Consider the following 16,560-nt stretch of genomic DNA (forward strand, 5'->3'; position numbering starts at 1 on the left):
GTTTCTGAATTATCTCTTGTGGCTGGCTCTGTTGTTTGTGTTCACCAGGTAATAACTCAATTATCCTTTTCTATATAGACGGGACCATTTTATGTGAGACTATAGCAGAGAAGCTTTGGCAAGATTATTTGCACAAGGAGGTATTTCCTTATTTGTACCAAACACGATGACATTTAAGCAACTCAAAGGAAATAAATTTTTACAGTGTGTCGAGTATTCTGTGCTAAGAATTTTTATGTGGTGCACTAGGTAAATTACATGTAGAATAATTTTCCTTAAGAAACAGAATGTTCCTGAAGATACTGTTGTTGAATTTTTTTTTTCATCAAAAAAGGTTAATCCAGAATTTGACCTTGTAAACAATACCAGCACACTATGAACCAGACACTTGCAAATCACTGTTGCTCTCTGGTATGCTAAGCCCTCTAGAGAGGCGAAGGACTGGAACATCATTTCCTCTCTACCACTAGGTAACTATTAATAGTCCAGCATTCTAATGAAAACCCTAGTGACCTGGAAAAGTTAATGTGCCTTTCAGTGTCTTATTTATACCCCAAGAATAACTCAGCATCAAATCCAAGATGTATACGCATTTACACACACACACACACACACACACACACGCACAGAGCTCATGGACTTATCCCAATTATTATGAAAGCCAGAAAGAATTACATGGTCTATATTCCTTTTGATTCTCACATTGTAGAGCTGATGATTGAGGACATAGCAAAATACTGAAGTTCTACCAAAAATACCTTTAGGAAAATGATAGACCAAATTTTGGAGATAATTAAAATGCACTAAAAGAAAAATCACAGCATTCCTCCCTTAAAAACTTAATGAAATTCTAAGGTTATGTCAGAAAGTGAAACCAGTTGCATGGAAATTATAGTCTGAAAAAAGTTAAATGTCAGATGTTCCCCAACTTGTGATTGTTCAACTTATGATTTTTTTTTACTTTATGATGGTGTGAAAGCAATACACATTTAGTAGAAACTGTACTTTAAATTTTGAATTTTGATATTTTCCCAGGCAAGCGATATGTGGTGCAACACTCCCTCATGATTGTGGGCACCAGCACGTGGCAGCCCATGGCCAGGGTCAACAACTGATACACTTGCAATCCTTCTGTACCCATACGACCATTCTGGTTTTCAGTACAGTATTCAATAAGTTACATGAGACATTCAACACTTTATTATAAAACAGGCTCTGTGTTAGATGACTTTGCCCAACTGTAGGCTAATATAAGTGCTCTAAGCACATTTAAGATAGTCTAGACTAAGCTGTGATGTTCAGTAGGTTAGATGTGTTAGATGTATCAAATGCTTTTGACTTAAGATATTTTCAACTTGTGGTGGATTTATTGAGACATCAGCCTGTCATAAGTTGAGGGAGACCTGTATATATATATTAATAAAATGATAACATAATTATTATTGGCATAAGTGTGTATCATGGTTTTCAAGGTTCTTCTCTTTTTTAGGTGTCCACTTGGACTTCACTGCCTTCGAGAAGACTCTGCTGGTTCTTCTTAGACCAGGTTATGTGCCCTTTCATGTACTCCTTACCTTGGTACTTATCAGGTGAGCCTGGCAAGAATTCTGTTAGATAGGTGTAGTTTTGGTTGCCATTTTACAGATAAGAAAACCGCGTTCAGAGAAACTGAGTAACCTATCTCACCAAGATCACAAAGCAGAACCAGGAATCAAACTCCTATCAAATGACTCCAAACCCCATACTCTGGCTGCAGATTACAGGGGAAAAGATTATTCAGTGGGCTTCTCTTCACTTACTCTGAGATTGCATCTACTGAACATTAAGTAGAGAAATGAGCAACTGTCTGTTGACTTTGGGCAATAAACATAGAACATATGGCTAATTACAATAAGAATGTGTTGAGCCCTAATGCCAAGTGGCAAGTGCTTGTCTAGGTGCTCAGTACGTTCTCTCATTTTATTCTTAAAACATCCTGTAGCATACAAACAATGGTTATTTCCCTCCACCCATTTCCACATCTTACAGTTAAAGAAACTGAGGCTCAAGGAGGTTAAATAATTGGCCCAAGGTCACACCAGTAGGATGTGACAGAACCAGGCTCTTTACCCAGTTTCTGACTCTGAGTCCACCAGCTTACCCACCACATCTATTACCTACTTCAAGCCCCTCCCCCAAATCTCTTCCTTGGATATTTATTTAAGAGGGGAAATTGTAGGCTACAGGTAAGGGTTGCCCTGAATTATCTTAATAACCATTCAATTCTTCCCTTTTTTTAAAACACATATAGACACATACTAAGAATTTTTTTTCAGATTTGGGTTCAAATTCTGATTCAGCCATTTAGTAGACAGAACAACTGTGTTCACATTGCTGAACCTCCAAAATTCAGTTTTCCCCATTTTTCTCAAATTTTTTTTTAACGTTTATTTATTTTTGAGACAGAGAGAGACAGAGCATGAACGGGGGAGGGTCAGAGAGAGAGGGAGACACAGAATCTGAAACAGGCTCCAGGCTCTGAGCTGTCAGCACAGAGCCCGACGCGGGGCTCGAACCAACGAACCGTGAGATCATGACCTGAGCTGAAGTCAGACGCTTAACCGATTGAGCCACCCAGGCACCCCTCAGTTTTCCCCATTTGACAAAAGGAGCTGATAGGACTCAACCAATAGGGTGGTTGCACATAAAGTGAAATGTACCAGAAACCTCCAATTACAGAACCTAGGAGACAGAAGTCACTCAATAAATATCAAACCCAACTCCTTCCCTTCCCCTGAGTTCTAGCTTTAAGTATAGGTGTAAATCAAGCACATACTAGATAACAGAAAATTCTTCTTTCATTTGTTAACTCAGTCATTTACCTCAGAACATTGCTTACCTTTCTTGAATCTCTCTAGTTCAGGAGATTTTAAGATGACAGCTTCCTAAATTTTTTTTTTTTAATTCTATATCTGGATGGCAACAGCCCCTTGAACATTTTTTTCTCACTCTGTTTGTACAAGTGCATAAATTTATCTATATCTTAAACATAGCATCAATGATGAAAGATACTCTCTTTAATTCCACAATTGTCTGTTAAGTGCCTCCTGTGCCAAAAACCATCCCCACTCCCAAGGAGCTCATAGTTTATTGGGTAACCAAGCACAAAAATAGCTAGGATACCATGTGATAATGGTGCCATAACAGAGACATATACCAAGTTCCATGGGAGCAATTAATCCTTTTTGAGGTGTTTGGGCCTAGCTCACAGTGGAGGTGACATTTGGGATCAGCCACAAAGAATGAGTCAGCTTCTCCAAGGCCCGAGGAACATCATCAGAGTCAAATTTCAAGGAGGGTATCTTGTTAAGCTATGACCACAAGAATGTCACATCAGAGGAAACACTCTCCTTTTGCTTGATCCTTGTTATTAAAGACAAAAGAGTCGTGATGACTTTCAGGGTTAATCTGCTAAAGTCATTTGATGGTGGTTTTACAAAGCAAATATGTGGTATTTAACTATCCCAAAGCCACCATTCTGTAGCACTTAGGATTCTGAACAACGCGAGTTTCCCCTTTGAGGGCTCATATATAATGAATGCGTGTTACATTAAAGATTATCGAGGATTGTGAGTCTTCTTTTTTATGTGTAAGATTGGTAGCTTTTAAAATATTGATGCATTTGTGCAAGTGACTTGACTGAATTTTTCAGTAAACTCTGGAAAGAAAATGTCAAAGTTGAACAAATTTTACATGAACCCTTTAAAAGAATACTTCTTAAAACGGGTAATATTTGGAGATGAATTAGGCTCCAGATCTCCTCCTGGATCTCAAAGTATAAGTAGCTCAAGGGTGCAGGAATGAAATAGCAATGAAGACTTGTGGTAACGCTCCAAGATTTGTTACTGCCTTGTTCTATGTGTAACCCATGTTTTCCTACTTTTTGCCTCCAATCATTCTTCCTATGAACATTTCCCATATGCTGACAAATAAGTCTAGTAGCCATTCACATGGTACCCTCTACTCTCTTCCCATTGCCTAAATTCTTTCACTGTTCACCGTGTCCAGCAGGCATTGCCATCTGCCTCCACAGCTGATGCCATGGAGCTGATGTCAGGATGACAAGGCTATTTTGGTGTTACATTGAACAATTGGGAAGAATGTCTCTCTTCCTTTCCTGACCTCCTCTCTCAGAGAGCCAGGACCAAGGCAGACATCCTTGGGCCCCACAGATGGACAATATAGTCAGTGTGGTGGCCCTTTCAAGCTTTACTCACAACCTTTCCATAGGACTCAGGTGACATCAGGCCCTGGGCAGGAGACAAGCTGACTGACAGCTCCAAATCTCCCCCCTCTAATGATTAAAGCTTTGTTTCTGGGTCCAGCTTATACCTGGCTGCCTTGCCTGTCAGAACAAGTCCTCACCAAAGAAGTGCTGGGACGACATCATGGAGATGGTCTGCCATGCCATTACCTCAGATAAAGCTAATGAGTCTGACTTTCAGAGATCACTTGACTTAGTTTTATAGGATTCTTGAACTTATTCCTACTTGCTTTAGTTACTGGATGAAAATAGGGTAAGCCTCATAACAAACCTTGGAGGAAGCTAACATCCATTTTTATTTGGTTAAAGATAAGTAAAGGAAGTAAGGGAGGGAAGGAGGGCAAGAGGAAGGTCGTCTCAAAACTCTAACTTCCCTCAAGTGACTGTTTGGTAGAAATGTTCCATTTCTGTAACCACTATGCCTAAATCACTCTTATGATTTCAAATATTTTGTGCATTTTCCTTAGAAATAGTAACAGCTAAAATTGATATCACATTTTGCAAAGTCTTTCCATATACATTCCTTCATTTAGTTTTTCTGTATAATAGGTAGTATTGTGATCTCCATTTTCCAGAAGAGAAAATTAAGCAGTCCCTCTCACCCAACTTCGCCGCCCCGCTTTCACTACTAAACTTTACTAACTGTTCAAGCTATACTGAAAACAGCATTTTCTCTAGGAAGACTTACCTGACATCCTTGGCACCTGTTTCAGTACAGCAGAGTACCAGCTGACCGAAGGAACTGGGGATGGCCAGAGCCCGCCAGACCAATCGCCTCAAGCCTTGAGTTGTCCCACTCACTCCCCGCAATGTCGTATGAGTAATATTATTTTCCATGTGTGCCGGGATGTGAAAAAGGCTAAGAAGCACTGCCATGGAGTAATGGCTGACAGCATGGGTTTTGAAAGCACTTGTTAGCTCTGTGACTTTGGGCAGTTATCTAACCCATCTGGGTATGAGTTTCCTCATCCGGAAAATGGAGATAACAAGAGTGACCACCTATAGAGCACTTACTACCATATAGGTTGCCTCATTTGCTTTTCACAACAGTATAAGGTAGGTGGTGTTATTCTTCCTGTCATACAGAGAGGAAGCCAAGGCACGGGAAGGTGAAAGTCACACAGATGTCAAGTCCTGAACTTACCACTGACAGTATCAGAGCAGTGATTCAAACCCAAGCCCGTATTTATTCGTAATCACTACATTACCCCGGGATCATAATTGAACCTTCCTCACAGAGTTGTTAAAAGGATTCAATTTGATAATCTATGTGTAAATGATGTTCTCATTTTCTCAGAATCATAACTGAAGACCAAAACCACCAAGTACTCCTGCCGCTGCCCTGCCGCCTTTACTGAGAGGCACCACTGACAGGTAACTGGCGTTACCACCCGCCATCATCCCACACACACTACCTCACCACCCCAGCCAACATAAGGGACTTGCAGACCTGCCTCTGTGTAATCAGAGCAGATGAAAGAGATTCAGGGACACAGATGCTGCGCTTGCACTGCTGAGGGAGGGGATGTCAATTTCAAAGCCCTCTTCCCTAGAAAGATGGACTCTGCCCTTGACACCCCAAGAGTTGACTGGCCACACACGGTGGTTGAAATTGGGAGCTACGTGTTGCCATAATTGGCACTGCATGGTGCGCGAAGAGCACTTGTATCAAGGTGTTACAGCAGGATACCATGACTGGGGTGAGGGGATCAGCTGCAGACGATGGCTAAATCTTGCAAGGGTTCACCAGTGCTTAGGGAAACTGCACTGGAGCAAGTCCCACCCCGGCAGGGCATGTTGAAGCCCCCTGGCGCCCTCACCTATGAAATATGGAAATGGTGATGCTTGCCCCCCGGGATCGTCACAAAGACTACATGAGATAATGTGAGAAACCTTCTGCAAAGTGGACCCACAATTAATGTTAGCTCCCTTGCTACGCTTTTGCTGCTCAGTGTTTAACGCCTGGATAAATACTTCGAGTGTGGAAAGGCACGGGGAGCTTTTCATAATGTCAGATTCAACCTAAAAGGAAAAGTCTGTGTTTGCAGAGTTCTATCTCCCTGGATTACCAGGCAGATTCTGAAATTTATTAACCTTTTTAGTCATTTGTGAACACCAGCAAAAGGACTTCTTTGAATAATCAAAAAACCTCCTCATTCTGGCAGCCAAATAAAAGGAGGCCAGGTGTTCAGGATTAAAAATGCATTACCCCCACCACTGACTTTCTGGGGATGGTGTCAAGAATTTTCTCTTTCATAACATGTACCATTTCTAGAGTAGAGAAAGAGGAGGGAAAAGTGAACAGAGATGATAAGGAGACTTTAGGAAACATGGGGGTGGACAGAAAAATGAAGGGTGAAAGTGACAGACGGAAGACAGGAGAACCCTATTTTTAGCCAGTTATGGTCTTCTTCTGTCCCCTTAAAAATAGACCCTCTTCCTGCCCACAGTGAATGGAGTGGACAATATCTGGGGTTCCATAACACCATTTGAGTATCTGTTTGAAGGCATTGACATTGTGACTCTTAGACAAGGTTGGGTAGGCCTTTTAACACTAGATACACAGCCACCAAATTTCCTCTAGAACTGTTTCTAAGAAAAATGCCCACATTCACACTCTCATTTTCTAAAATTATCCTTAGCACGAGGCTAAGACTATTTTCTTGAAGTAAAACTAAGACAATTTCTCGTTGCTAATAAAACTAACCACACGCACACATGTCGAGGCACCATGCTAGGTCTTGACATTCATGGTACCCTTTTGGCAGATGGGGACATTTAGGCTCAGGAAGCGAGCAGGCTGGATCCGGGCCACAGAGCTCATATGTAATGGAACTAGTATTCAAACCCAGGTCTCATCCAAACCCTGACATTGTCACCTCTGCCCTGTTATCGGCTTTAGAAACCTTTAGCGGCTGCCACTCCAGCACCCGGGCTGAGCTCTGACACTGAGAAATGCAGCCCATGGGAAAGGCAAGAACCGAGCACAGCACTGGTCGCTACCAGAAGGAGGATTGTATTACAAGCCCTTCAGACTTTGTACACAACACGCTCGTGGTGCACCATGAGGCCGTTTTGAGGCTCAAGGATTACTTTGGAAAGGCTTCTGTAATTTCAGAGTTTAATGATATGAAATTAGACCTAGAATCCTCAAACAAACCCATTTCAGAACTACAATACCCCTGGAAATGAGCACTTCCATTAGATTTGAGACCATTACGTATCCATCTCTGTGTGAGGGAAATAGATGTTTTCACGTTAGAACAAATACAAAACATCATTTTCATCCAGTACAATTTCCTGAACTCCTTTTATCCAATTTCCCAGTTTTTTCCGATATTTGAAACTGAAATAAAGCTTTCCTCTTAGCCCAGTTTCTTGTTCACTTTAACTCCGCAACAAAATTATTCTTAGGTTTTATCACTGGCCTATTTCTTAGATAGGACTTGGGTTTCATTATTTCAACATGGGGTCAAAAATGGAAGAAGATGTTCCAGAAACAGACTTTTGTTATTTTCTTTATAATCATTGAATCTATATGCCATTTTGCCCAACCCTTGTACATTATGTGGGAGATCCTTAAACAATTACAAATCTACTACAAACAATAGTTTCTGGTACTCAGGTAATGAGAAATGTCTTAAAGATGATAAACACAAGGTATTCACAATAGATTGAGAGATTAAACAACCTAAACAAAGGAAAAATATTCCCCAATCTTATGTGAACAAAGATTGCATACATCACAATTAGGAAAAGTTTCATATTTTTTAAACACGATAAAATGTTGTTTAGTCTTTGAGCAGTATTAAAAAATCCTCAGTTAAACAAATACATATATACAGTGACTATTTATAAGATATTCTCTAAGACACCATTATGGTATTAGGACGAATAATAGATACACGGGTGGGTCACTAACTTCAAGAATCTTTTACTGTTATGGGGAGGTAAGAAATGTATTTATAAGCTATAATATAAAGATGAATATGATGAGTGCCATAAAGTACAAAGAATTATGGGGGTTCAGAAGAAGGAGGGATTATCTCTATGTGAGATCAGAAGATGGTAAGCCGCCCATTCCAGGATAATGAAATGCATGAGAAAAGATAATACCGTTTCAGAAAACAGTCCCCTTTGAAATTCAAAATGTCAGTGGGAAATACAGCAGGAGTATTAGCCTGAGATTGGACCACAGAAAGCAAATGCCAGATCCAAGGGTTTGGAGGTTAGTCAGTTGGAGAAATATAGACTCACTAGGTACAACTAGTATTTCAAACGTTTCCTATTTTTACCTATTTAAAATATCTCTTTTTTTAACAGCTTTATTGAAGTATAATTGACATATAATTAACTGTGCATGTTTAAAGCATATAATTTGGTAAATTTTGACATGTATATACACCCATGAAACCATCACCACAATCAACATAATGAACATATCAATCACCCCCAAAAGTTTCCCTGTGCCCCTTGTAATCTCTTCCTCCTGCCCCATCGCTAGGCAATTGTTGATCTGCTTTCTGCCACTGTAGGTTAATTGGCACTTTCAAGAACTTTGTATAAATGGAATTATACACTATTGACTCTTTAGTCTGACTTCTTTCACTCAACACAATTTTTTGAGATTCATCCATATTGTTGGGTGTATCAATAGTTTGTTCCTTTTTGCTAGTAAGTGGTATTCCATTATATGGATATGCCATATTTGTTTTTTCATTCACCATTTTGATGGACATTTGCATTGTTTTTAGTTTGGGGCTATTACAAATAAAGCTACTTTCAATATTCATATACAAGTCTTTGTAGGAACATATGCCTTCATTTCTCCTAGATTAATGCCTAGCCATGAAGTGGCTGAGTCACCTACTATGTTTATGTTGCTTTTTAATTAACTGCCATACTATTTGCCAAAATGGTATATCACTTTGCATTCCTGCCAGCAGTATATGAGAATTTCAGTTGTTACACGTCCTTGAGAAAGGTCGGCATGGTCACCGCTTTTTAATTTTGGACAGTCCAATAGGTGTGTAGTGATATCTTATTATGGTTTTAATTTGCATTTCCCCAATGAGTAAAAACCTTTCATGTTTTTTTATTTGCCACTTTTATAGCTTCTTTGATGAAGTATCTGCTCAAAACTTTTGTCCGTTTTAAAATTATTATTATCACTGAGATTTCAGAGTTCTTTACGCATTCTGTGTATAAGCCCTTTATCAGATATATGATGTACAAATATTTTCCCCAGTCTTTAGCTTTAAAGAGTAGGAGTTCTTAATTTTGCTGAAGTCCCATGTATCTTTTTTTTTTTTAATGCATTGTGCTTTTGCCTTTAAGGAATCTTTGCCAAGTCACAAAGATTTCCTGTGTTCTCTTCTTGTTTTATAGTTTTAGATTTAACTCTATGATCCATGTTGAGTTCATTTTTTTTGTATTGGTGCAAGATACGAATTGAAGAGGTTTGGGGCGGAAATGTGGTTTTTTGGCAGATAAATATCTAATTGTTGTAGCATCATTTGTTGAAAAAACTATCCTTTTCATCTAAATACGCTTGTCAAAAATCAATTGACCATATATGTGTAGGTCTATTTCTGGATTCTATTCTGTTCCATTGATCTATTTGTCTACCTTGATGCCAATACCACATTGTCTTAGTTACTAAAGTGTTATAAAAAGCTTTGAAGTAAGGTAGCTTAAGTCCTCCAAATTGGTTCTCTTATTTCGAATTATTTAAGCTATTCTAGATCTTTTGCATTTCCATATAAATTTTAGAATCAGCTTATTAATTTCTACCAAAAAAACCACTGAGATTTTTGATTGGGATTGCTTTGAATCTATGTAATAATTTAGAGAACTGCTCTCCTAACCATATTGAGTCTTCCAATCTGTAAACACAATATATCTCTGTATTTTGATCTTCTTTAATTTCTCTCACCAGTGTTTTATCATTTTCCATGTACCAATCTTTCACACTTTTTCTCAAATTAATCTCCAAATATTTTATATTTTTATGTTACTTTTATATTTCAATGTCTGGTTATTCATAGCTAGTACTATATATTGAAATCCAATGAAGTTTTGTATATAATTTTGTATCCTACAGTCTTGCTAAAGTCACTTACTAATTCTGGGAGCTCTTTTGTAGGTTACATAGGATGTCCTGTGTAAATGATCATGTTGTCTCTGAATAAAGAGAGTTTTACTTCTTTCTTCCCAATCCAGATAGCTTCATATCTTTTCTTGCCTGATTTCAAGACAACTGTGACTCCAAAATCCCAGAATCCCCCCCCCAAAAAACATGAGGTACTGATTTATAGCTGCTAGCACTACGGTGGTAGAATTCCTCAAATATGAGTGGAGATGGCTCTCCATCAGTATTAGGACAGCTTAGAAACTACACATGCCGCCCCCCAAATCACTTCAGTACTAGACCTTAAATTTGCCCTTCTATGACTTTGGCTTCGTGTGTGTGTGTGTGTGTGTGTGTGTGTACACACTTATATATGCATGCAGCAATTTTTAAAGCCTCCCCACTAAGCTCAGACAGCCCCTTCTAGAACCAGGCCTCCCCAAACTTATTCTAAGCTTTTGCATATGGCTTTGGTCATCACTCTGGATTATCCTTCCTATTATGATAAGTTACTTTTCAAAGTAATTTGATGTTTTTGCCAAATGACCTAAGTTGGGTCCATTTTAATTCATCTGATACTTTTCTAATAATATTAAACTTCAAAAAGGAGAGTATCATAGCTTTATCCACTACTTCCCAGAAGGCTTCTTGTACCTTATGCAAATATACCCATCTATTTTTTTTTTTTTTGGAACCTCCCAGAAGGCAGTATTTGTCAACATAAAACAAAGGTTCTGTTACACACTTTCCTGTAAACAGCGGTATCTAGGGGCGCCTGTGTGGCTCATCCGACTTTAGCTCAGGTCATGATCTCATGGTTCGAACCCTACATTGGGCTCTGTCCTGACATTTCAGAGCCCGGAGCTCTGCCCCTCCTCTGCTCACACTCTGTCTCCCTCTCTCAGGAAATGAATAAACATAAAAAATAATAAATAAAATAAAATAAAATAAAATAAAATAAAATAAAATAAAATAAAATAAACAATGGCATCTTATTTGCCTTACATCTATCTAAAAGAAACCATTCTAGAGATTGTTCTCAGGTAAAAGGATATAAATTTCCCAAAGAAATTTATAAATTCTAACACTAGAAATAGAAGCTACCGACAACTTTTAAATAACAACTTATTCTAATTTTAAAAAACTATTAAAGCTTGGTCTCATTGGGCACCCTTCTAAAGAAGTTTTTTCAAAGGTAGGAAGAATATTTTAGGAAGATGAATATAGCAATGATTTGAAGAGTAAATGAGAGGTGGAAAGAGAGGCAGTTCAGGAAGATCAGTTACCAGACTATTATAATCCAAGTCATATATAATAAAGATGTCACTCAGAGATAATAGTAATGATGGAAAGAAAACAGTGAATGTATGAGATTTTTTTTTTTTTAATTTTTTTTTTCAACGTTTATTTATTTTTGGGACAGAGAGAGACAGAGCATGAACGGGGGAGGGGCAGAGAGAGAGGGAGACACAGAATCGGAAACAGGCTCCAGGCTCTGAGCCATCAGCCCAGAGCCCGACGCGGGGCTCGAACTCACAGACCGCGAGATCGTGACCTGGCTGAAGTCGGACGCTTAACCGACTGCGCCACCCAGGCGCCCCGAGATTTTTTTAATAGAATGATTAAATAAGATTTAGGAAATGAACTATGGAGAATAAGGAGACAAGTCAAAAATGGCTAACAGGAGAAAATGGTAGCCCACCTTTAGAAGAAAATGGTCAGTACATAAGAAAATGTGATAAGGAGCAAGTCTGAGTAGAAAGGTGAACAGTTAGATGGTGGACGTGTTGAGTCTGGCTCCAATGTTGAGAGGCAGTAAGAATTATTGGAAGAGAGTTGGGTACAGATCAGGAAACCTGAGTTCGGGTTGTGGCACTTGCCACTGACTTCCTGGGAGATGGTGACAGACACTGTGGGAGCTGGCCCAACATTCATTTTCCACTGTACCTTCTTCCTTTCTAATCTCAAAGAAACCAGATTTAGTTTCTGTATTAACCCAACATCGTAGTCCATGTGCTTTGGAGGAGGCTGGACTCAGTCTCAGAGGGCAAATTCTAATTGGTCTAAGTCAATTACATCTTCCATTCCCAGGGCATGTCACAAGTCTGGCCAATGAAGTGTGAAGGAAAATCGGCTGTGTGCTTCAGGTTAGTGAACACTCACTCTTAAGAAGAGCTATACTGGATAAGATGGTCTGTCCCTTCAATGGCCATTATCAGGTACGAATGGGACACTAGGAACCACCACACCCATCTCACCACAAGGAACTGGCCTATGAACAGACCAACGTGCTGAGGATGGCAGAGCCAGTAGAGAGAGAAATTGGGCCTGTGATGCTATCATTGAAATTCTACACTAACCAACCCTCACATGCCATACTCTTGTATTTCTTGTTATGGTAGATCACACATTTAAACCAATTACATTGGGATTTCTGACATTTGAAGCTAAAGCCATCCTTACTGACCCTGCAGCCCAAACCATTTCCTCTGCACACTATTTCTTCCACTGTAAGTTGAGAATAGTCTCTCTAAGAACTCTCCCAGCTCTAACCACCCAGGATGTTATTATTATAGGTAAAAATAGAGGTTAAAAAGGAAGAATGAATATCTAGAGAAAGATCAAAACACAAATATAGATATAGGAGTCATCTATGTAGTATAAGACTTAGAATCCTGGGGGTAAATGAGATTGTCAAGTGAAACTTACTGATTGCTGTACATGTTAACAATAACACCTCGTGTTGTCCTCACAACATTCTGCAAAGTTGGCATCATTGCTGTTTCCTATGAATAAACCAAGACACAAATGTCCAGAAAAGTATGAACAGTGTCCCAGACTCTAAGAGATGGTCAAAATTTCAACAGTGTCACATGTTTCAAACAGGTCAAGAAGAATGAAGACAAAGAAAAGGTCAAAAGCCTTGATGATTAGGAAGTTCTTAATGTTTTCAAGGTAACTGTTTCCAGAAAGTCATAGGGGTGAAAGAAGAGAGTGACAAGTGACAGATGTTAAGGAAGTAAAGACCATTTTTATCATAAGTTTAGCAGTCAAAGAAAAGGGCAAGGTACTTCAAGGGAGGAACAAGTTTGAGAGAAAAATTATTTTGTTTCTTGTTTAAGAAGGCCTGACCACACCGGGGGGTAGAGGAAAAGGAACCAATGGAGAAGAAGGGCTGAAGGGGCAGGAGAAGGAGGCCCTCACTGGTGGAACAGGTTCTGGAGGACATGGGAGAAGATGTGCTGTTTGGTTTCCCTCTGTTGTCTGCTCCTTGAGTTCCGGGTGAATTGAGGGCTTTGAGGACCGATCGATGGCCAGACTGAGCTGATGTAATCACTGCTACAAGGTATTAATAATGAATGAATGTTATTTCTTTTATGTGTTATTTTAATAGCCCTTTATAAAAGGATCACTGGAAAAAGACCAACATATCTTTCCAGAGTTTATTTTTAAAATGCATAATTCATACAGAAAAGTATTACTATATAGTGAAAGCCAACATTTACCTCCTTCTCCTAACAGAATGCAACCTATGGAGAAGAAAAAGATGAAAAATATTATTAAAAATAAAGTAGTTTATACCGTGTCCCAAATTTCACTGGGAAATTACCTAGACCTACATTACAGAGAGAAAATTCAAATAGAATAATAGAAGATACTATTTAGTAAGACTTAGGATGATATGCCAGGCCCTGTGCTAAGCACTTCTTACACATTATCCTATTTAATCCTTATAACACCCTGTGAGATGGTTGTTATTAACTTCATGCTGAAGAAACTGAAGCTTAGAGATGTTATACCCCCAAGATCCACCTACTGTACTATTCTGTATGAGTTTTCATAAATGAAATAATTATTCATATATACAGAGTTCTAACTATGTTCTAAAGTATGTTCTAAAAAGTGCTGGGTACTTCCTACTCTTGTGGCAATTATGGGAGGTGTCTGTTTTTATTATCTTTAGTATAGATGCAAACCTAAGGACCAGAAAATGAGATGATAGAGCCCATCCTTGAAACAATATGGTCTGATACCTACAAAGGTTTTTTTAAATTTTTTTTTGACCTTTACTTATTATTGAGAGACAGAGGAGACAGAGCATGAGCATGGGAAGGGCAGAGAGAGGGGGAGACACAGAATCCGAAGCAGCCTCCAGGCTCCAAGCTGTCAGCACAGAGCCTGATGTGGGGCTCGAACCCACAAACCACCAGATCATGACCTGACCCGAAGGTGGACACCCAACCAACTGAGCCACCCAGGCGCCCTTGGTACCTACAAAGATTTTTGAAAATAAAGTCGAGGTAATTTGAAAATGGCTTTATAGGATCACATAATGTATCCAACAAGGATAAGCCAAATCTTCAATTCCCTGGAAGGAATAAAGTATAGGATAAATTTCTAAGGATGAAAATGTTGCCTCTAACACATAAGCTTAGTAGTGTAGTTAAAAATGTTTGAGTCAAAATCGAATGTCAGTTATGAGACACTAAACTGTGTTGTATTTAGTACTTTCCCCCTAATAAAATTGTCAGTAGTTGATGTTCCAAAGGAGAGAAGGTATTTTGTTCTATAGTGCAATTCACTATTAGCTTCCAAATGCACATTGGCTTAGGCCTGCGAAGGGCCCTAGCTCATTAGTTTTCTCTGAATTTAAGAGTAATAACTAGAATAACCAGAGATACTACGAAGCATCTTTTAACACCAATGCCATTACTCCATTTAGTAGAAAGGACCGTTGATGATTTTCTTATCCTATCCGTGTCTCGTATCCTGAACTGCAAAATGGGGAATGAAGGATGAGGCGATGTGGTATATAAATGTAGGCTGCTATACACACTTGGATGTTTATAACACCATTTGTGGCATTCTCAGTGAAGTCTTGCCTAGCTGGATAAATGAAAATTATCATTCTTTTTTTCAAGGCATGTTTTCAGTGTTACCCTGGGGCACCCTTGCAGGAAAAAAAAAAAATCCTCTTTGAAAGCCTAATTCCACCTCTTTTGTCAATAGGACCAGCTACCTCACTTGCAGGGCCCAGTGAAAAATGAAAATGCGGGGGGCCTTGTTCAGAAATATAGAAATCCAAAATGGCAGCAGTGTTAGGCTAAGTTGGAGCCTTTCTCAGCACAGGACTCTATGCAACTTCATGGGCCACAGGCCCATGAAGCCTGGCCTGCTTGGCATCACTTTCTTTGATGAAAAGGTAAGACACCAAGCTCTCCAAATTCACTCCGTTGTTGATGTATTTCTTGGAATATTTGTTTCTAACCCTACCTTATCCGGGAAAAGATTTAAGGTAATTCTCTATGGAAAAAGTCTGAGAATGAAAATATTCTCCAGAAAACCAACTTCCTGTTCCAGGGCAGATTTTTACTATGTCATTAAACACAGCTACTCTCCTAGAGTGTGGAAAAACCAAACACTTTTGGAATTAGTAAGGATTTATTTTGTTCAGTGATAAGCTCGGAGACCTTTTCCTAGACTAGGAACTGCCCCAGCTACCCCTAAGCAGGTGCAAAGCATCAATGAGGCACAGGGGCAGTTCTTCACCTCTGACCAACAGCATGAGTCCTAAACCACCAACTAAAGGTGTTTATTCCCACTGAGAGAACCAGCTGAGGTTTTTAACATGCTTTTCTCCTTGTGGTTTTTCTCAAGTCGATCCCCAGATCATTCAATGGTATTTAAGACTGAAATCTATTAAAATTAGTTCTGTATCAATATTAGGTTACCAGTGTTAATATCTATTGAACATTAAGAAAAATACCAAACCCCTTCTTAATGAAGAGCCTTGATTTTATTAGGTTCAGATAGCAAATAAGTATAAGACTATGCATGAGTATAGTGCCTTTTATTTCAAAAACGTCTAGTGCTTAGTCTAGATTTATCCCATATGCCTTTCCTATGGGCTATAGCAAGGAGAAACTCAATCTGTAAAAGACCCACATGTTCACTCAATCTCCTCTGAACCTTCTTTGAATTGATAGCTGGTGGAGAGCTGCCTTTTGATTGTTTCATTGGCTCCATTATGTTAACTTAAGCACCCTTCAAAAATTCCCAGGGTCTTGACTCTCCAGGAACTGTTTGCAAGTAAGGCAACCAGGATTTTGGCAACTATTGACAGATA

General features: G+C 39.1%; 1 long non-coding RNA gene across 1 annotated transcript; it reads left to right on the forward strand.

Moving 5' to 3' along the window:
• The first annotated feature begins 1,481 nt into the window (after window positions 1-1,481).
• On the forward strand, window positions 1,482-6,437 carry LOC122474001. Its single transcript, XR_006294770.1, has 2 exons — window positions 1,482-1,589; window positions 5,601-6,437. It is a non-coding gene; the product is annotated as an uncharacterized LOC122474001 (long non-coding RNA).
• Window positions 6,438-16,560: the final 10,123 nt, after the last annotated feature.

The sequence above is a fragment of the Prionailurus bengalensis genome, chromosome B4 (genome assembly GCF_016509475.1).
Source record: "Prionailurus bengalensis isolate Pbe53 chromosome B4, Fcat_Pben_1.1_paternal_pri, whole genome shotgun sequence".
Classification (NCBI taxonomy): Eukaryota; Metazoa; Chordata; class Mammalia; order Carnivora; family Felidae; genus Prionailurus; species Prionailurus bengalensis.